Source organism: Anser brachyrhynchus (assembly GCF_964034855.1).
Source record: "Anser brachyrhynchus genome assembly, chromosome: 2".
Lineage (NCBI taxonomy): Eukaryota > Metazoa > Chordata > Aves > Anseriformes > Anatidae > Anser > Anser brachyrhynchus.
In genome coordinates, this window is record NC_137695.1 from 36696143 (window position 1) to 36714994 (window position 18852).

At 39.1% G+C, this 18852-nt stretch overlaps 1 protein-coding gene across 1 annotated transcript in view; it reads right to left on the bottom strand.

The window, feature by feature from the left end:
* JAZF1 (JAZF zinc finger 1) overlaps nt 1–18852 on the bottom strand; it is a 191052-nt gene that overhangs the window by 136965 nt on the left and 35235 nt on the right. The gene's annotated exons all lie outside the window — the stretch shown is intronic.

Genomic DNA, 18852 nt, shown 5'->3' on the forward strand with positions numbered 1-18852 from the left:
ATCAAGGAGCTCTATTATGAGAGGAGCACCTGGTCCAAATTTATTTCAACGGCCCAGAGCAAAATGGGAAGGTGCTTAATGTTCAGCCACAATGGTGACATTTTTACGATACATCCAAAGTTCAGAAACAAACAAATGAAGGATTTGAAAGGAGCATGAACAGAAACCGTGACAATAAAAATTCAACATTAATATATCAATTTTAAAACATATACCACCCATATTCTTGAGGGCAAGGCCAAAAGTTCAAGGTAGAGAAAAAGGAGAAGCTAGCCTGGAAGAAGAAGAAAAATCTCTAAATTTTGAAAGAAATGCTGACCTTTTACCAAAACCGACATAGTTGATTTCAGTCTATGTTTGACGACTACAAGTAGTAGCAGTCATTCCACCCAAAAGTAAGCGGTGGCACATTTCAGCTTGAGCAGAGTAACAACTGATATGAACTGAAAGCGTTCTGCTCTTTCTGTCAACTTCTGTCCCTGGAGTCGTCCCTCCCTCCGTTTTATGTTAAAAATCAAAGCGGGGGAATGTTGCTGCATGCACACGGGCTGGTATTATAAAGTTTTCAGATCAGGAGTGAGAGATGAATGAATAATTATCGCAAAATTTATTAGTGTTAAAGAAGCTTTAGTAATATGTCTATATTTTTTGAAAACAGCAGTGCTATTTTTAACTAAACCTTTATGAACAAAACAGTCTTATTCACTCAAGAGCAGGCCAAGATTATTTTTGCAGCTCCAACTCCACGAAAATTAAGGTCATTATGTACATTTACAGAATTCTCATGCACAAAGTGACTGAAGACTGGATAATGCACTTAAAAAAAACTAAAACACTAGAATTACATCACAATAATCACTAATCACAGTAAAGCAAAGACTACATAAGAACTCACAGCTACGCAATGACACAGTAAGTGTCAATTAACTCTACAATTATAGCATTTGGGAACAACTATATATGTATGCTTCAAAAACAAGAAACAAATTATTCTGAATTAAACAATTCTGTACTATTTATAACAAAGATCAGAAGTTTGACACTTTGGAAATTTCAATTTAGGTATAATGATATGCTGAGAAAGTAAATTCTTTAATTGGTATGTTGGCTTTTGTGCTGCAGTAGGAAGCATCTATTTCCTCCTACTTCGTAATTACAGACGGGCTCACTTCCTAGTCAGTACATACGACCAGATTCACTGCCTCGTATGAAGTTATTAGCAAAGCACAGGTGTGACATTTTTATTTATCAAACAGATAAAAGTGTCATTTAGCAACTGAGGAAATCTGCAGTACAAGCTAAACTACAAGAAAAAGAAAAGACCTCGTTCAAGAAAGACTGAAATACATAATTCTACTGGTAAAAATACACCATCTACAAAAATGAATCACAACTAACTTATAGAACCCCTAATTATAGCAATTTCTTTCCATCTTAACTTGCAGCTCTGCCTCCTCATGCAATTTCCCCTGCTATAGTGTATGGTAAATTAGAGAACAATGCACAAGTGCAGCTTTTTCTCGATGGAGTCTGCTGGTACCAATCATTATTATTGTCATGACGATTGTGCTTGATCAGCAGCACGCTTCTCAGAAATATTTGCCTTCTGCTTTCTTCCTATTAACTGGGACAAGTTTGCTTAAGGTTTTTCTCAGCAACAGCCTGACCTCATGGAACATCACACTTCCCTATTTCACCTACATAAGGCTTATATTGAAAATTTTCATAGATTTTCAGTGTAGTAACAAATATCTTGTTTTCACTAAAGCGAATGATTTTTGTTAAGTGGAATTCAACAGCATTTAAAGCTCTTTAAAAATCCAAATCCCAACCCCACTTTTCCCCAAGTCTCTAAATAGATAAATATATGTATATATATATATGCGTACGTAAGTTTTTTTAATAAAAAAAAATCTCACAAGGAAAGAAGGACAACGTGCCAGTGGAAATAGATGGATAGAGGAACAAGGAGTTAACAAAAACTGCAGTATACCTCAAAATTAGCTATAAAAGTTCAATAATGAACCTTCTAGTCCTGAACTATCTCTCAGGCGCATTCACTTATATTTCTTTATGCAGTCATCTCTCACTGCAAGTATAACAAGAAAGTTAAAATGTAATTTTACATGTAGGTATATCACCTCAAATTAGCAACATAAAATTACTGACATTTATTCTAAAAAAAGCCCTACTGGGCTAGAGGTAAAATGCTGAACTAGCATCTGTCACTACTGCTAATTGAGGTAAGGTTGGGAACTATAAAGTACTATTAAAGGAGTAAAATAATACCAAATGGAAATGCTGAGAAGGTACACTACCCTTTTGACACTCTAAAATTATTATCCCGATTAAAGTAGCTAGTATGTTTGACTCTTAAAAGTGCCATGAACAGTAATGCTCCTCAGAATTGCAAGGAACATTCTTATGCCCCACATACCTGAATAAATACATTAACAAATTCTTGCAATATAATACCTATAAGCTTGATGTGTTTTTAATGAACTATTCCACTTTCTCTATTTTTAAAAAGCATCTGTGTTTTTATGAAAAAAAGTCTTGAATGCCACATTTTCACCTCCAGGTTCAGCAGTTCCACCTGGTCCTCTTTAGCCTGAGCTTTCAGCAGATCTTTGGACCACAAGCTGCTTACCAGGTTCTTGCCATCACCTCGTGAAAAAAATCCAACATTGGACTCAAAAGGTAAAACAATTAGATCTTGAAGAGTACTGGAATACTGGCAAAACTTATTCATCCTTTTTTTTTTTTTTTTTTTAGCATATCTACCCCTGTAACAACACAGCATTACAAAATCTGTGGAGCTCTGCCTATTCGTTTGGAAACATACATCAAATTTTACAGTGGCATCTAGAAGTCTTTTAAATAAACTATACTCCTCAGTTTATCAAACAGACATTCCTTCTTTCTCTTCCAGGGCAAACAGCAGGGGAAGAAAAATCAAAGACTCTTCTGGATCCTTTTAGTCTGATCTATGCCTACAATTTGTTGCTAGCCACAGCTTTTAGAAAATTCAAAGACTTCCAAAGCATCAGAAGACATGGTGCAAAATAAAGGCAATTTGGAGAATATTCAGAGATGAAAAGGACTGTTGCATTTATTTCTGTGCAACTAAGCACGGTGGGTTCATTTACCAGCAGCTACCTGCTCTTTGGGGAAAAATGCTGAAACCTGAGGGCAAAGCAGTCACAGTAGTACGCCTGCTCTGCTGGTATTCTTGAAAGTACTAAGCTACATAAGTTTAAAAGCAAACATTTACAGTCGGATCCTACGGGATTTATTTTTGTACAGACTGTTCACATTAGAAAGAGAAAAAAAGCACAGAGTTTTCTGCTAAACTTTCACAGCAACACCAGTTAACAAAGAAAAAGGTTGTGCCTTCCCCTTGGCTCCCTGGACAGACTGAAACATTTCACCCGGTTTAACATTTTGACATACTAAAATGAAGCCAAATAGAGCATACTTTATAGCTGAGTCTGGAAATTATTTCAGCTTATGAAACTTATGTAGGTTGTTTGCAGGGTCCTTTAAAAAAAGCCTCAGAATTTTCCTGGGTGCTTTACAGCCACCAAAAAAGTACCTTCCTTATTCCAAGTGATCTGAAAGTCAGTTTTCGTGAGATTGCATGTATGCATGCCACATGTACATACACACAAAAAAACATCCTCACTCCTTCTAAAGCAAAGATGGCAGCGTATTGAATTCTTTTTCCATTTCTTATCTCAAAAATTCCACATCCCGAGGCCTTCCAAAAAACACCTAGCTCGAAAAGTCATGGTGAATCAACTGCATATGAAGAGTTTTGAGAGGGCAAAAGGATGCAGTTTTTCTTGAGTTCAGAATGTCAGAATAGTCCATCAAGCTAATGAAGGACTTGCCTGCTGTAAAAAACATCCCTGATTTCACAAAAAGGACAAAGAAAAGCTTAAAAGCCACCGAAGTTCTCTCCTGTATTTTGTCAGCATTCAAGTGACATCCATACTTCAGAAAGAACAGCAACGTAAGTGGGGGATTAAAGCAACCTCTGCGGAGCTGGACAGTTTGTAAAGTTCATTAGCACCCAGATTACCTTCCTACAGACTCTTTGAGCCCCTCACAATCATCTGAAAGATCATTAGATTCTGACACATCCTTCTCATATATCTAAATGACCTTTCAGATATGCTCTTCAGGTTCTCACAGTTAATACTGCATGCCAAATGTCACCAAAATTTTTTGAAGCAGGTGTCACCAGAAGACATTTTGACAGGCCGTTTTTTTGCTAGGTACAGCCACAGAATTTTGTTACGCTGGGGGTGTGGGGCTGAAAGAGAGCAAAAGCACCTGATCCTTGCTCAGATACACCCTTACTTCTGGTACCTTAAGGATGCGTCAGCATGCACACAGAGCCTTAGGGAAGGAGGAGAGGCCACTACTCCAAAGCTGGAGGCTCTCCTGAGAGCCTGGCATCCTCAATTACATCGGATGTTTTAAAGAAAATAGGAGAAAATAGGCAGGATGGGCTGCATCAGAGGGCAGCTCCCCAGCCTAGGCTCCCAAACAGTGTCAAGAGTGGCCAGTCTTAACTACTGCTCTGTTTTCCCAGACCTCACACACTTAGCATATAACCTCTGAATAATCTTGCCTCTTCAGAGGAGCAGGCTCAGCTTATGCTCCACCACATAAGTAAAACAGGGCATACGCCACGTAGTGCTCCAAGGCAGCCTGTGCTGTCAGCATAAATACATCCACTCCTTCGTGCTTAGTCATGACTGCCAGCCCTCTGTACTTCTGGGTGGAAAAAAAAAAAGCAGACATACATTACTTCAGGATGAGGGATGCTGGGAAGAACACTCAGTGGGCCCATTTTTATTGGAGGGAAGAGATACATGGCTTCATCTCTACCAGTTTGAGTGGCTTTCCTTTCACTTGCCTTCCCAAAGGACTTGATAGCAGTATGACCTGGCTCAAACAAATCCCAGAAAAAGCCTGCCACATTTTCTGAATCAATCAGTACGAACGGAAACCGTGAGAAAGTGGATGTGAATGAGCACACATTCACATCCACTTTCTCATGGTTTCCATTCGTACTGATTGATTCTGTGCTGAAGCATCAAAAGGCAGGAGCTCACATGGTTTACACATCCCAGGCTCAGATAAGGTTCAGTAAGAGATCCTAGTAAATTCCAAAAAACTGAAATGTTGCTGAGAACTATTCAGCAACTGGAAGAGTGGGAGACCCTGGGTCCAAACTTCTCTTTAATGCATATTCCTTTCCCCTTTGAAAATTCTGTCTTTTTTATCAGCACCATCTAACGCACCGTGAGTACTAGGCACCATGAGCTTAGACAGCAGGAGACAAAAAAGCTCCCTTGTCCTCGGCAGCATGGCTGCACCTTGTTTCAAGGCTCACCCGATTGCTGTTAAGATTACAGGATGCTCAATGCATTAAAATAATGTTAAAAAAACATGAAACGCCACAGAATTCAGACTTCTTAGAGCCCTGCGATTCACAGCGTTAATTTACTATTAGGCAAATAGCTTGCCAAGGGAATTTTAATGAGTAAGTAATTAACAATCATGACTGCCATAAAACAACCTTTTTATGCAAACAAGCAAATTATAACATCGTAGGACTTGCATGAAATTTCACACGACACAGACCGAACGTAGGAACTAGACAGGGGTGTGTGGCTGTCTGCTCTGCACGCTGCTTGTCAGAGTCGACTGTCTGCAGCTTACGCAGGAGGAGACTTTAAAAAATCTTGTGAAAACACAGATGATAAGAGGAACCGAGAGCATGGTACAAAGAAACCAGCTTCTCCAAATAAATAGTCTCCACAGCTGTAAACTGGATTTAAGTTCCTGGGGAAGCAGGAACAAATCCGCAGATAAAAACCACATCTACTTAATGAATAGATATGTGGGAGCAAAGAAAGGCTGACATTTCTATAGCAACAGAGTTAATGGTGCGTGGAAGTATTTAATTCCACATTTTCAATTAAATTTGCTGGCTTTCACTGTTTGTTTTCTAGTTACAATACAAGCTACCTAGGATATTCTTCAGTGTTTGGGGGTATACAGATTTGAAATTCTGAAGCAAAAACTAAAGTGTAGCAGTCAGCAAAGCTGGGTGGACTTTATTCCATCTACACCCAGAAATGTTTCCAGAAACAAGAGCTGAACCTTGAAGTTTGTTAGATGCTCTTTCCCAGGCCTTTATAAACCAGAGGCAATAAAACACTGTAGGCAAAGCATTCTGATCTCAGACACCATGTACTGTACTTATAGCAACCACCCTCTGCAAGTCTTGTTATTGCTGCCTATTAAAAAAAAATCTGAAAACCAGAAAGTTAAAGCCTTGCTGCTGTGGAGTAAAAGAATGCCCTTTTTATGGTGTGCTACTGCTGCCTTAAGGGGTAAATCCTGTTTAGGGCAAAACCTAGTAACAAAAAAGCCCAGCATTGCTGTTGTATTAAACAGATCCCTCTTTTTGCTGATTTTATGGCACACATAGAGCCAAAAACCTCCTTATCAGACCAAATGCTCAACTACTTACTTTGGAGCCAATTAAAAAGGATTGTAAGATGACTTTTAAATTAAGACTTTCAAGATACCCAACCAGCCAAGTAAACTGTGAGAGCCGGATGCCCGCCCTCAAAAGGTTTAGTGCTAGCGTCCCACCACCCACTCCCCTCTGCTTTTATAAATAAAGTTATTCAAGAGTCCAGGTTCTTTCTTTGATATATGCAAGCTGCTTTTTGGGAGGATTGGGCTTTTTATTTGCAGATAGGGTGGGGGGAGGAGAAGGCTAGGAGAGGAAAGAGAGAGAAAGGAGGGAATCAAAACTACTCTACCCAGCTTCGATTCACATCGCAAATGGAAATTTTGCAGGCCCCTAAAAATCACGGTTGTGCTAGAAATTCTATGCTGAAGACCCTACAGTGAACAACAAACTGGAGTGCTAGTTTCGGTAAAAGAAATGAAGGCATCTGTCTGATGTGAACTCGTATCTTTTAAAAACATAAAAGCCCAAATCCTTATCAAAAGCAGTGGTACTTTGAAGCAGCAAGACTTTCAGCAATGGAAACAACCATCATCCAGACATGTCCAGATTTTTTTTTTTTTTTAAGGTGGTGCTTAGAGAAGCAAGCATCTTGTAATGTTTTTTTCCTCAGCTATTTCTATCTTTAATTCTTAAAAATAAGAGAGCACTGAATATCTTAGTTTTGTTTAAACCAGTAACAATGGGAAGGATTGGGGGAAAAAGTGATGAAGCTTTCCCTTCTCTATTTCAGTAGTATTTGATAAGCAGAGAGTCTGCTCGGTTACCTGGAAGGCAAGAAAAAATTAATAAAACTTAAGACACACTAACTAATTACATCGTAATGGAAACAAAGAAAAACTACTTATAAATGCATCCCCTTTGGGAAGATGTCACACATTAAGGTCCAAACATTATTTGTCATGCCAGGAGCTTTGAATATTAAAAGACCACTCTGGTATGTTAGATACAATTTATACAGTTTTCTTTGAAAAGACACTAGTTTTACAATCTATAAAAGCACGGATAAAAAAATCCAAACCACAAACATGTATTTATTTAAAACAAAGAAGAAAAATGCATTTAATATTGAGGGAATGCCTAAAAGAGACCACTAAAGAAGCATTCAAAATTCTATCATAATTTAAAAAATAGACATCTTACAGTGCTTTTTACCACCAACAGCACAGAAACCTCTCTAAGTCTGTTCTACTGCATTAGACAGAAGAAACACAAAGCATAAATAAAGTATAATCTCTAGCAGGTAATCATAAGTATTCCAAAATGTTTGTGTTTTTAAGATAACAAATTACAGCCTGTTCAAAATAAACTTTTTAAAAATTAAGTCTTAAAAAGAGAGGAGAAAAAAAAAACATCATGAATATTTTGCTAACAGATGTCTATATAGGCTTACAGAAGTTAACTTAGCCCAGGTGAGGATCATGCCCAGATCCCCTTATTTAACTGAATATGTTTTTAATGCTTTTCCCCCTGACCTTCACACTCCATTGCAGTAATTATATTTTATCTATAAATTGGTGTTTATTGTTGGTTTATGTTGTGGATAAAAACTTCAAGGTATTAACGCTATAAGAATTTTTTGAAAAAGTTATTGTACACATACTGTGTTTTAAAAATATTTATGACAGAAGTGTATATACGTGTATAAACGTATACACACACACTGAGCCTGACATCCACTAGGGAGCAAAATGTAGCTAACTTTCATCTCAAAAACACAAAGACACTTTTCAGTTTCAGAAGGAACAGGTATGGATGAAAAATTAGCAAGTCTGAGCTTTTTGACTTCGTTCAACTTGTGCAGGGGTTTTTTTGTTTATTTGTTTTTAGTATACCTGTATTTTAAGTTACTTGCTTATAGTCTAGAAGCCGATAGTATAAATTTCATCCCAGAGTGAATTTTTATGATGGAGTTATAAACCCCTAAAGAAACAGGGTTTACAATGGAAGTGCTGACATAACTAACTATAGCAGCACTAACAGTGCCTCTGTAATCAAGGCACATTATATTTATGAGGTAGGTAAAAGTCTGTAACCATTAATCACTAGAATCATATTGACAGATTCTAAGTTTGAGGTCCACCAGAATTAATGTATTCAGTTTCTCACACCATTGATATGAAGGGGAGAATTTGCAGGCGCTTTTATGGTCTTAGGCTTTGACATCTTTACAGAAATCAGTGAGGGGCTGTCCTGCTGAAACATTGCATTAATCTGCTGTCTCAGCATTTCTAGGTTTTGTACCAACCTTTTTGCAAAATGCTAGAGAAGTAGGCTGTCCAAAAACCAAACGTGACCTTATTCACACAAGTATGCTTCACAATTTGGTCATTACAAACATTAATTCTTTGTATATCCACCAGACATTTAAATTATACCTAAAAATGATTAATCACCCAAAGAATATCCAACTCCTAAATTATAACTCAACATCCCTATATAAAACAATCTAAAATGTCAGCACCTCACTCTTTATGATATCACACCATTCCAATAATTCTGTTTTACAAGTAAATTCCTATTATACATTAATAAGTGCTGTTGGTGGCTAAACTTCATGCCTTTGAGTAATGACCAGGTTGAAGGCAATTAGGCCAGCCAGGTGCAGCTGGGTTAGGTACTAATAAAAAGTTTTTAAATTTTACTATTTCCGTTTGGATTTTGGGGATGCATTCCAATCTGCCCAAATTAGGGAGGAAATTGCTTCCATGTTTTCAGCTGTTCCATGGTTTGACTATTACTGACCGATAACCCTCATGGATTTTTTTTTTGGCTCTCTCCTCCACATACACACGTGGATGAGTTCCTGGACCTGACACCTTTATTGTTCAGCTTGACAGAGCAGTACAATAGAAAAATTAAGAGAAATTTTTTGCTGAATTCAGAAAAAGTTTTCAAGTCAGCTACAGATTTAGCCAGGCCTGTCTGAATCTTGTCAGAAAACAGAAATTCTTGGTGTTTTTCAAAGCCTTTAATCATATATATGTGTATATATAGACACACACACACAGAATAAGAACAGAAATGCAACCATGTCTGTCTTCCTCCTTTCATTCACTCCTCAGAAAGCCCAGACTGTTGTCAATTTATCTTCCATAGCATGTCAATAAAAAGTAAAAACAAACAAAAATCACACACACAAAAAAACACCCAAAGAACAACAACAAGCACCACAACTACCTGAAATGCCTTTTTTTTTTTTTTTTTTTTGGAACCAAGATGACTTAAGACTATTTACACTGAATTTAAAAGCTGTGTTTTTATTAAAGTATATTTAGAACGTGTAAATTGCTGATGCTTGTGGTTTAAGTCAAAGGATGAAGGTTCTTTGAAGCGATAGCATTGTAATCAGTCCACAAGAGGTTTCTCCATGTGTATACACACACATTTACATTTGCCTTCCTGCCCTCTTGCCCTCCAACACATTTTCATACGTGCATCTCATTCCAGCACAGCCTGAATTTCTGCACAGACAACATCATACAGCCCATGGCCAGAGGGATGAGGAAACCTCAAACACTTTTTCCCAGAATTTTCTCAGCCAGCAAAGCTACCGACAGGGACTCTGCTCTGGGACAGAAGAGCTGTTCTGTTCCTCACAGATGAGTCCTGAGGCCTTGCCTTTTCCACAGCACTACAAAACTGTCCCTCACACGAGGCTGTATGGCTGTAAGATGTGACAGGATGAGGGGGAATGGCTTTAAACTGAAAGAGGGTAGATTTAGATTAGAGATTAGGAAGAAGTTATTTACTGTGAGGGCAGTGAGGCACTGGCACAGGCTGCCCAGAAAAGCTGTGGATGCCCCATCCCTGGAGGTGTTCAAGGCCAGGCTGGATGAGGCTTTGGGCAACCCGGTCTGGTGGGAGGTGTCCCTGCCCGTAGCAGGCAGTTGAAACCAGATGATTTTTAAGGGTCTTCCAGCCCAAAGCATCTGTGATTATATGATTCTAAGACACACACTGGAGTCACAGGTTCTGTTTAGGTGCTCACTGCAGCATTCGTTAGTTTACATTTACTACTTGTAAGTCACACAGAGATGCCACCTTGGTTCAAGAAGGCCTTGAGCCACGGCTCGCAGGTAACTGGCAAACTATCCTCCAGCAGGATCAATACAAGCTTGCCCTAGAAAAGCACGCTTGGTGAAGCCTGTGCCAAAATATCACAGAACCCTGTCCAACTCCACTGACTGGACAGCATCACCAAAACTGACAGGATTTAGCCACAATTAAACCACCACCTCTGCTCCTTCTGTAGCTTTTGCACTGTCGTGAGTCTACAAAATAAAATCAGACTTTGGAAACCAGAACAAAAGCATAGTTGTCTGTGCCAATTTAAAAAAAATCCATCATTAATTCCTCTGGCTCAATCACCTGAAAGTAAACAAGGCGTATATTTAATTTTTGAGGCCATTACATTGCAGACAAAATGAAATAGCACTGCAGCGTGTGGATGCACGCATACAGGGAGCTCAAAGAAAATGACCTGCCTCACTTCCCACAAACGTACAGCGCCCTGAGGAGGGCAGCATGCAGGCATGAAATATGCAGGAAACTGCTCGGAAGCCCATGCACTGCTGAACTGCCCCTCCTTTCAAAGGATTTGTACCACACACACAGTCAAACTTCACAGTAAAATGTAGGTAGGCAGACGGCAGGATATTAAAACAAAGCTCACTGAAAAACGCCACAGCACTTGCTTCAAGAGGAACAGATTCTTGGTATCTGTGGTATCTCAGTACCTCTTCAATATAAAGCATTGCCAGCCTGACTTTAAATGTGTGATTAACTGAAGCACGAGATCTGAGAAACAGATCATCTAATACTGATCACACAAATAAAATGGGAACAATTATCAAAAACTGAAAAACCATAGCAATACCATCATATTTTTAAATAGCATCCTATAAAAAAAGTATATTTAGTTTTCAGGCAAGCCAGGTTGATAACAAACATGACAAAACATGTGATCCCCCAAAAAAACTTACTGAAAAAGCCCACACATTTAAAATTAAAATGCTTAGTCAGGCTATTAGTAAACTTCATGAAAATCAACCCACTGAAAAATAATTAAAAAAAGGAAAGAAAAAGTATCCGTTCCCAGGCATTCTCAACTGCTCAGCTGAAACTCTAATTCAGTCATGTTGTCTTAAATGTTACAGGAAGGAGCACAGTTTCCAGTTACGAAGACTGTTAAAAGTAGTTATGATGCTTAGAGAAAGCAAGATTACAGAGGTATGTACCACACATCCATTCTCTTCATAAATAAAACCAGAGAGAGTTTTTTAAGGACTTTTAGTATGGCACTGTCTTAAGTGCCCAGGCAGTCTTTTCCTACCAGTCCAATTTTTGTCAGTGGCCTCAGGATGACTGATATTTTGAGGTGATAAATAAAACTGCATGGTAAATGGCATTGGGGTTTGTTTTTAATAATTTTAAAAAATATTTTTAAGTGTAACAGAAGTTTGAAGTCTAGAAGTATGGGTAGTACAAGCAGCAAAAGCAATGCTGAGTTTCTGAGAGGGAATTACCCGGCTCAAGGCACAGAGTGGCTCTATCAGCATTTTAAAGCGGATTACAGGGCTGGCAGCAAGACGGAGGAACTTGCTGCAACCTGGAGATGTATTTCAGGCCGGGCCATACGCTGCCTTGCAGTGCCCTCTGCTGCTGCACAGGCAGAAGTGGAACAGCTCGAAACGGCTGTGACAGCACCCACACCAACCCCAGTGCTCCTGGCAAACAACCTGAACGTGGCCCTGAGAAAGCCCCCATCGAAAATCCAGCAGCCACTACATAATCACGCACACGTATTTAATGTGAGGAGCGTAACTGCGGGAAAAGCACTGAATTACATGGGCCGTCACTTGAACAAAATTCCAAGGAAATATAAACCTACAACACAACTGTTCCCTGAAAAAGAAACATTGAGCAAGTTACCCAAGAATATAAAAACATACAGTGAGGTAAGGTCAGAATTATATTTCAGCCTGTTCAGAGACTCCAGCTCCCATATTTCTTTTAGCTTTTGGAAGCCACAAATAATGCAATCCTTTTCTTCCCAGAAGTGAGCACTAGTGCTTTAGGACTTAAAGTCACTGGCAATATTGTCACGAGCACACAGGAAGCAGAGGGGAATTGTTCCCAGATGCCACAGACCAGACGAAGTCAGGCCGAGTGCTCACAGCAACATGTCGTCCAGCCAGGTAAAGCTTCGGATCACGATGCTGTTGGGAACCAACCTCCTCCACACCTGCATGCCTCCTGACTCCCTACTTCCACTTATTCATATGCACTGTCAGGAACATTGGAGAGAAGAGAGAAAAGGGAGAGAAGAGAGAAAAGGGAGAGCCTAACAACTTTCTTCTGTGTATCTCAAGTTTTCTGTAGCTACATGGGAAGGTCACGCATATTTTTTCCAACATTAAACTAAGTTTTGCTACCAAAGCTGGAGCAAGGATGTTAGCCACCAGTCATGAACCATTGTTTGATGCAGTAAGCTGAGCCTTCTGAAGTCACTTGTTACAAGCATCTAAATAAAAAGTATTTCTAAATTTAGTTACACCAAAACATTCTCAAATCACAGATTATATGCACTTCAAGCTGCAAGCAGTGGTAGGCACAAGTACTTAAGGTTTCCAGACTAATCAAATTGTTCAAACAGAATTGAAATATATTAAGTTCTCTCTTAATACTAGCTCTCTTCCTATGCTAAACAAAAATGTATGTCCTTTCCTAAGCTATGTGTATTTTCATGGAATCTAGTGTACACCATGAAACATGTCTTTCAGTTACTACCACAAGTACTTCCAATAAATGTCTCATCCACTTCAGTGAAGGATGGTCCAGTATCTTCAAATAATGTTTCTTCCTGTTACAATAATTCTTTTCAATTGTATTATTTCAATGTAGCTTCAGAATTCTAGACAGCAAAAACATGACAGAATCTTTATAAAACAGGCAATAAAACTGCTAGTAATGTCAGATCTACTGCAGTCACTGTATTTTATATCTGTAAAAATCCAGGATAGGAGGGAAAAAAAGACAAGTAAAAAAGGATCACTTTCCAAAATGATTAGTGATGAATTGCAAAGTATGCTGTTACCTTTGGTGGGTCATAAAATAGAAACAAAAATAAGTAAAATGTAAGAATCCAACACTTACGTGACAAAGCACACACGCTTCAACAAATCAAGCACTAAAATGCATGCTTTTTAAGATGTCATTTTGCAGATCTCTGCAAAAAGTGTCCCTTCTGAGCAGCAGGGCACAGTATCTTCTTAGTAGAAGCCACCAGCCCACACTGACACAGGGCTGTAACAATGATCTAGGAGGCATAATCATGCTTCCAGAAAACACGTTACTAAAAAATAGTGATTTTTCTGCATCTTCCCCAGAGAAGAATAAATGCAGGAAAGCAACCCGGCACAATTCCTTTTCTTCTCTCCGTTAAAGCTGAGGCTATAAGCTACACATGAAGCTAGTACAAGATTACACATGAAAAATAATCATCTCAAAAGTAGGAGTCACAAGCAGTGGTTTTAAAGTTCAGTAAATAGAACTAATGCTTCAATAACCATAACTGTTAGAGTAGGAACTTCATTAGAATAAATCTCAGTGACTAACTGCAGCTTGAAATATATAAGCTGAGGACTGACAAATTATTCTTCATAGCTCAGAAGATGACTATCAGAAAGACTGACAAATACCTGGAGTTTCAGCCCTCTATCTTGGGCACCAGCATTTTCCTATCCCACCTTTCACCCTACTCAAAGGAGCTCTTGTTACAGTATCTGGAGACAAGTGTCACTTTTTTCACCTTCTTCTTTTCTCTAAGACAGAAAAGACTGCTTCCAAGCGTTTACAAGTTAACAAATAGACAAATAGTCTTAAAAAAAAAAAAAAAGGACAGTAGGACAGTACACATTCTCACTCTTAATTTTAAGTACATCAACCTGCAGTTCATTGAAGCCATTCCAAGATAGTCAGATGGTTGCTCTGTAAAGTTCTGCCACCATGGGTCTTTCCTTCTCTGTCCTCAAAGTTGCTGTAACTCTGCTTAGAGGAGAATTAAGTACAGTGGAATGAGAGCAAATAATAAAACCACTGTGGTGTTTAATTAAAAAAAATGAAATTGAAAAATAAAAACATATTGCATGCATCATCGATCCCTAACATCTTACGTCAACTGCACAAATCTGAGAGCTACCCAGGTGTCACTACGGGTGCATAGGCTATCGGAGGTGCAACTGCAAGGTATGTGGACACAGCCAAGCAAGCTGCGACCTTGCTAGCGTGGGTAGGAACAGACATGACACAGCAGCGGTGCCAGCCTCAACCATGCCTGAGAAAGTCCCAAGGATGTCATTTGTTCTGCAACATTGGCATTTTTGATACCAAAGATGGGAGGACTTGTTGACTGCATTATGGCACAATACCATTTACTTTCTGATTCCCTTAGTTTTTGAAACTGTGCTAATTTACACCAAATAGTCTAGAAACGCAGATTCACAGTATTTCAACCCCAAAAACTCTACACCTTCATATGACTGGGCTTTCCCCCACCCCATCCAAATGGAAAAGTTTTGCCCTTGGAAATGAAGCTGAAGACTAACTAGAACTAAACAGCGTTTTGAAAAACAAACATGGTAAAATTTTGTTTAAGATAGGTTTTCTACACTGTTCAGGAGGAAAATGAATAGCTTCACATCCACAGTGCCCTAAAGAGCAAACACACAAGTTGAGAAGACAGAGGATTGATTCTTCACCTGCTTTTAAACCTTATCTACATGCAGCACTTCTCCCTGGACAGGACACATGGGTCTAAAATAATATACCTGACCTTCATGTCCTAAGCTACAATAACAGGGCTCTCAATGCTCTACAGCTTAAAATTAAGAAGTATTGAGATGAACTTGGAATACACGATGATCATATCACAGCTTAAGCTAGGAAAAAAGAAAAGGCTTATCATTACATTCAGCACTCAAATTAAAAAAAAATAATCAAAAAGCTGATTTTTTTTTCTAGCTGCAAGTGTAAATTCAGGAGCTGAATCTACTTGCTATTGTAATAGACTCATTATTGGCCTGTATGTATCTTTCAGGCCCACTGTAGCTGAGCATCTACTTTGACAGGACTTGGAAGCAAATGATGAAAAAAATCCCAAGGAGTCACAGAAAATAGAGGGGAGGGGCAGGTAAGGAGGCAGTGTGACAATTCAAATACACTTGCGTCAAAATGGCAGAAACCATTCTCACCATACTTCATCATTATCAAACCAGTAGCAACTAATAACACTGTGAAACTGTGACAGAATAATAATTTAAAAAAAAGCATTGTAACTCTCATAGCCTTTCTTTTAGTCTGCTCCTGTGTTAAAAGAACATGCCCAATCACTGCTGCTCACAGGATTTTTCTAATGAAAATTGCTAATTCTTCAAATAAGATTTTAAAAAGAAAACTCTAGAATTTTTAAAATCTCCAAATGACAATGATAAATATGAAAAAGCAAAAACCTGAAACAAAAAAAAATCTTCATACAAGTCCCCTACCAGAAGATCTGCTGGTCATCCAGGGCAAAGTTATTTGCTGTTTTTTTTTTTTTTAAAGAATGCAAGCAATTTTCTTGAGGATTAACAACATTTAACAGTGCCACAGAAATTTGTCTTACTTTTGGTAATAAAATTCCATTAAGGATGGTATTTATGTTTCTTTTCTAAACACAACACTACAACTAGCCAAGCCATTTCACACATCTTTAGTATGCATGATATCTGTTAGTATAAATATATAAGGTTTTCATCCAAATTTAGCTGAACAATAAACAAATCTTCGAGTATTTTCAGAAAGTTGTAAGTAGCTGTCAGTCTGGGGATAGATAAGGGATATATGTCAGTGTAAAGTACATTCCCCTCCCTCCTCTCTGCAGATCAAGGAGAAAATTTTTGCCTACCTGCTTAATTTTCACGGCTAGAATAAGATTTTGCCACTAGGACATGTGGCTGCTCTTAACTCTGCATTTATAAACACGAACCAATTTTAAAGCCATGCCTTCTTGAAGCTGACAAAAATAGCAATAGCTCTGTCGTCTCACGCTGCATGCAAAAAACTGCAAAGCATTAACCTTCCTCACCATTAAAATGAAGTGAGAATGAAGCATTTCATTCATGCTAGAGAGAAAGTGTTCAACACAGACAGAAGTGCACGGGCCACAGAGTGACTGCCAGTTGCCAGCACTACCCAGTATGTGACTAGACCCAAAATTAGGGAGCAGAGTGATCACTCCACATGGCTCCTGGGCCAGCTGAGAGACCTTTCCTGTCCTATCAATATGGATGGGTATCCTAAAGGGGTGGTGGTGGTGGACACCCTGCTGAAAGCTGCGGAAACTTTTTAGAAACACTCTTCTCCAGTGTAGTCTTCAGGAAATTTATTTCAGAAACTCTTATAATTGTCATCCATACAGCTGCTGTGTTCTTTGGAGAGATGGACTGCAATGGCATTTCAAGCCTTTTTGCAAATGTCTGCTTAGGAAATTTGAAACACTTCTTAGCTATTAGAAGCTCTTCTTCACTGTCAGTTTTAGAAAAAAAACAAGTCTTCACTGTATCATTACAATTTATATTCAACAAGTCAAAGAACATAGAAAAAATCAGAAAATTTAAAAGAAAACATTTCAAAAAGGTAACACGTGTAGCTAACATATTATCCTGACACTGACTAAAGCAGCGTTCTATACATACAGATATAAAGGAAGACAACAATTAATGCCAATCACTAAAGACTTACACAAAGAAGATCATACCCAACTAGTTAGCAGCTTTGTCTTTGCTTTGATAAAGTCGAACTTCTTTTTGATAGTCAGTAGCATTCCTGTCATATACAAAACTCCACAGTGGGTTCTTCTGCTGCTATCCAGGGATGTGCAACAGTGGGGGGCAAAAGGAGCACAGAAAGAAAACCAGCAACCCCAAAAGAATATCCATCCTTAGAGAGCCCTGGCTCTAAGCACTGATCTCCTCCTTGCACAAGAAGGCTGGTGGCTGCCCTCCTGAGCGCCAAAGGAGGCAGGGATGGACAACCTGAGCCGAGGGGCTGCCTGCTGCCTTCACTTGTTGTAGCCAAGCCAGGGGCACGCATCCAGTACAGCCACAAGCTCCTGGCCACCAAGAGCTTCATACACCAGCACTGAGGGATGCCAGCTAGCATCCTACCATCATACCATAAACATTTTCAAATAGAGGTTTAAACTCAAACCTCCACCTCACTGAATGAACTAAGACGAAGGTTCTTGCAAGTGAGAAGTCATCACTGCACAGATGAACGTGCAGCAGTATTGTGGCCATGCGAATACTCAGACCCTTATTATGCAACTTTTTAAAGTTCAGCTTATTAAGCAAGTTACTACTAGCATGTTTACAGACTCTGAACATCCCAAGATACAGAGAGAAATTGGGTGATGAGAATCAGGATGCCGGAAACCAAAAGAAGGCTGTGTCTCAGAAGAACCTAATACATAGTCACCTCAAGAATGCCTGCAATATCAACAGGGTGTTGGACAAGGGGATGTCTGCCCAGGAAACTTGTTTTGGAAAGCCTGGAGAATCACGAAGAATAGCTACTGGGGAGTGGGGTGTGAAGGCTGAAATAGAAGGATTTCACAGCTGAATTCAGCAGGGACCAAGCTCCTAATAAACCACATGTTTGTAATAGCGAGAATAAACCACTTAAACAGTTTACCAAGTATCAAGGTGACTGGTGCTAGAAATGTTAAGCTCAAGATGGGAGGATACTTGCTTTCAGAAGTTCTGTAATCAGCGTTCTGCTCAGTGTAGATCAACACAGTGAAGTTCCCTTGTCTGCAAACCAAATTTTTATAGCAGTTGTGTTTTTTTTTTTTAATAAAATTTAAAACTTGAAAGAGCTGCTGCACCCAAGGGAAGAGCATACAGCTGGCTAATCACTCGGCTCCAAAGCCTAAACATAAATCTCAGTTGCACACAGTCACTTTTATCTGTGCCTCTGAACCAGGATTATCTACAGAAGCAAGTTGCGCAGTGCTAGCTCTCTGTTCGCACTATCAAGCCCAGAAAATTCTTACCCCACAACTCATTTCTCTGGAGCACGGGGTCAGCCCGGGTACAGCTGAGTCTTCCCTTAAGCAGCAGAGATCCAAAAACAATAATAAAAAGAAGGCTTTGCCACTTTAAAGCAACCTTGGCAGACTGGGGAATCCCAGTCAACAGCATACTGTTACTTGCCTACCAGTTCCAACATGCAATGCTTTTTTCTTGATG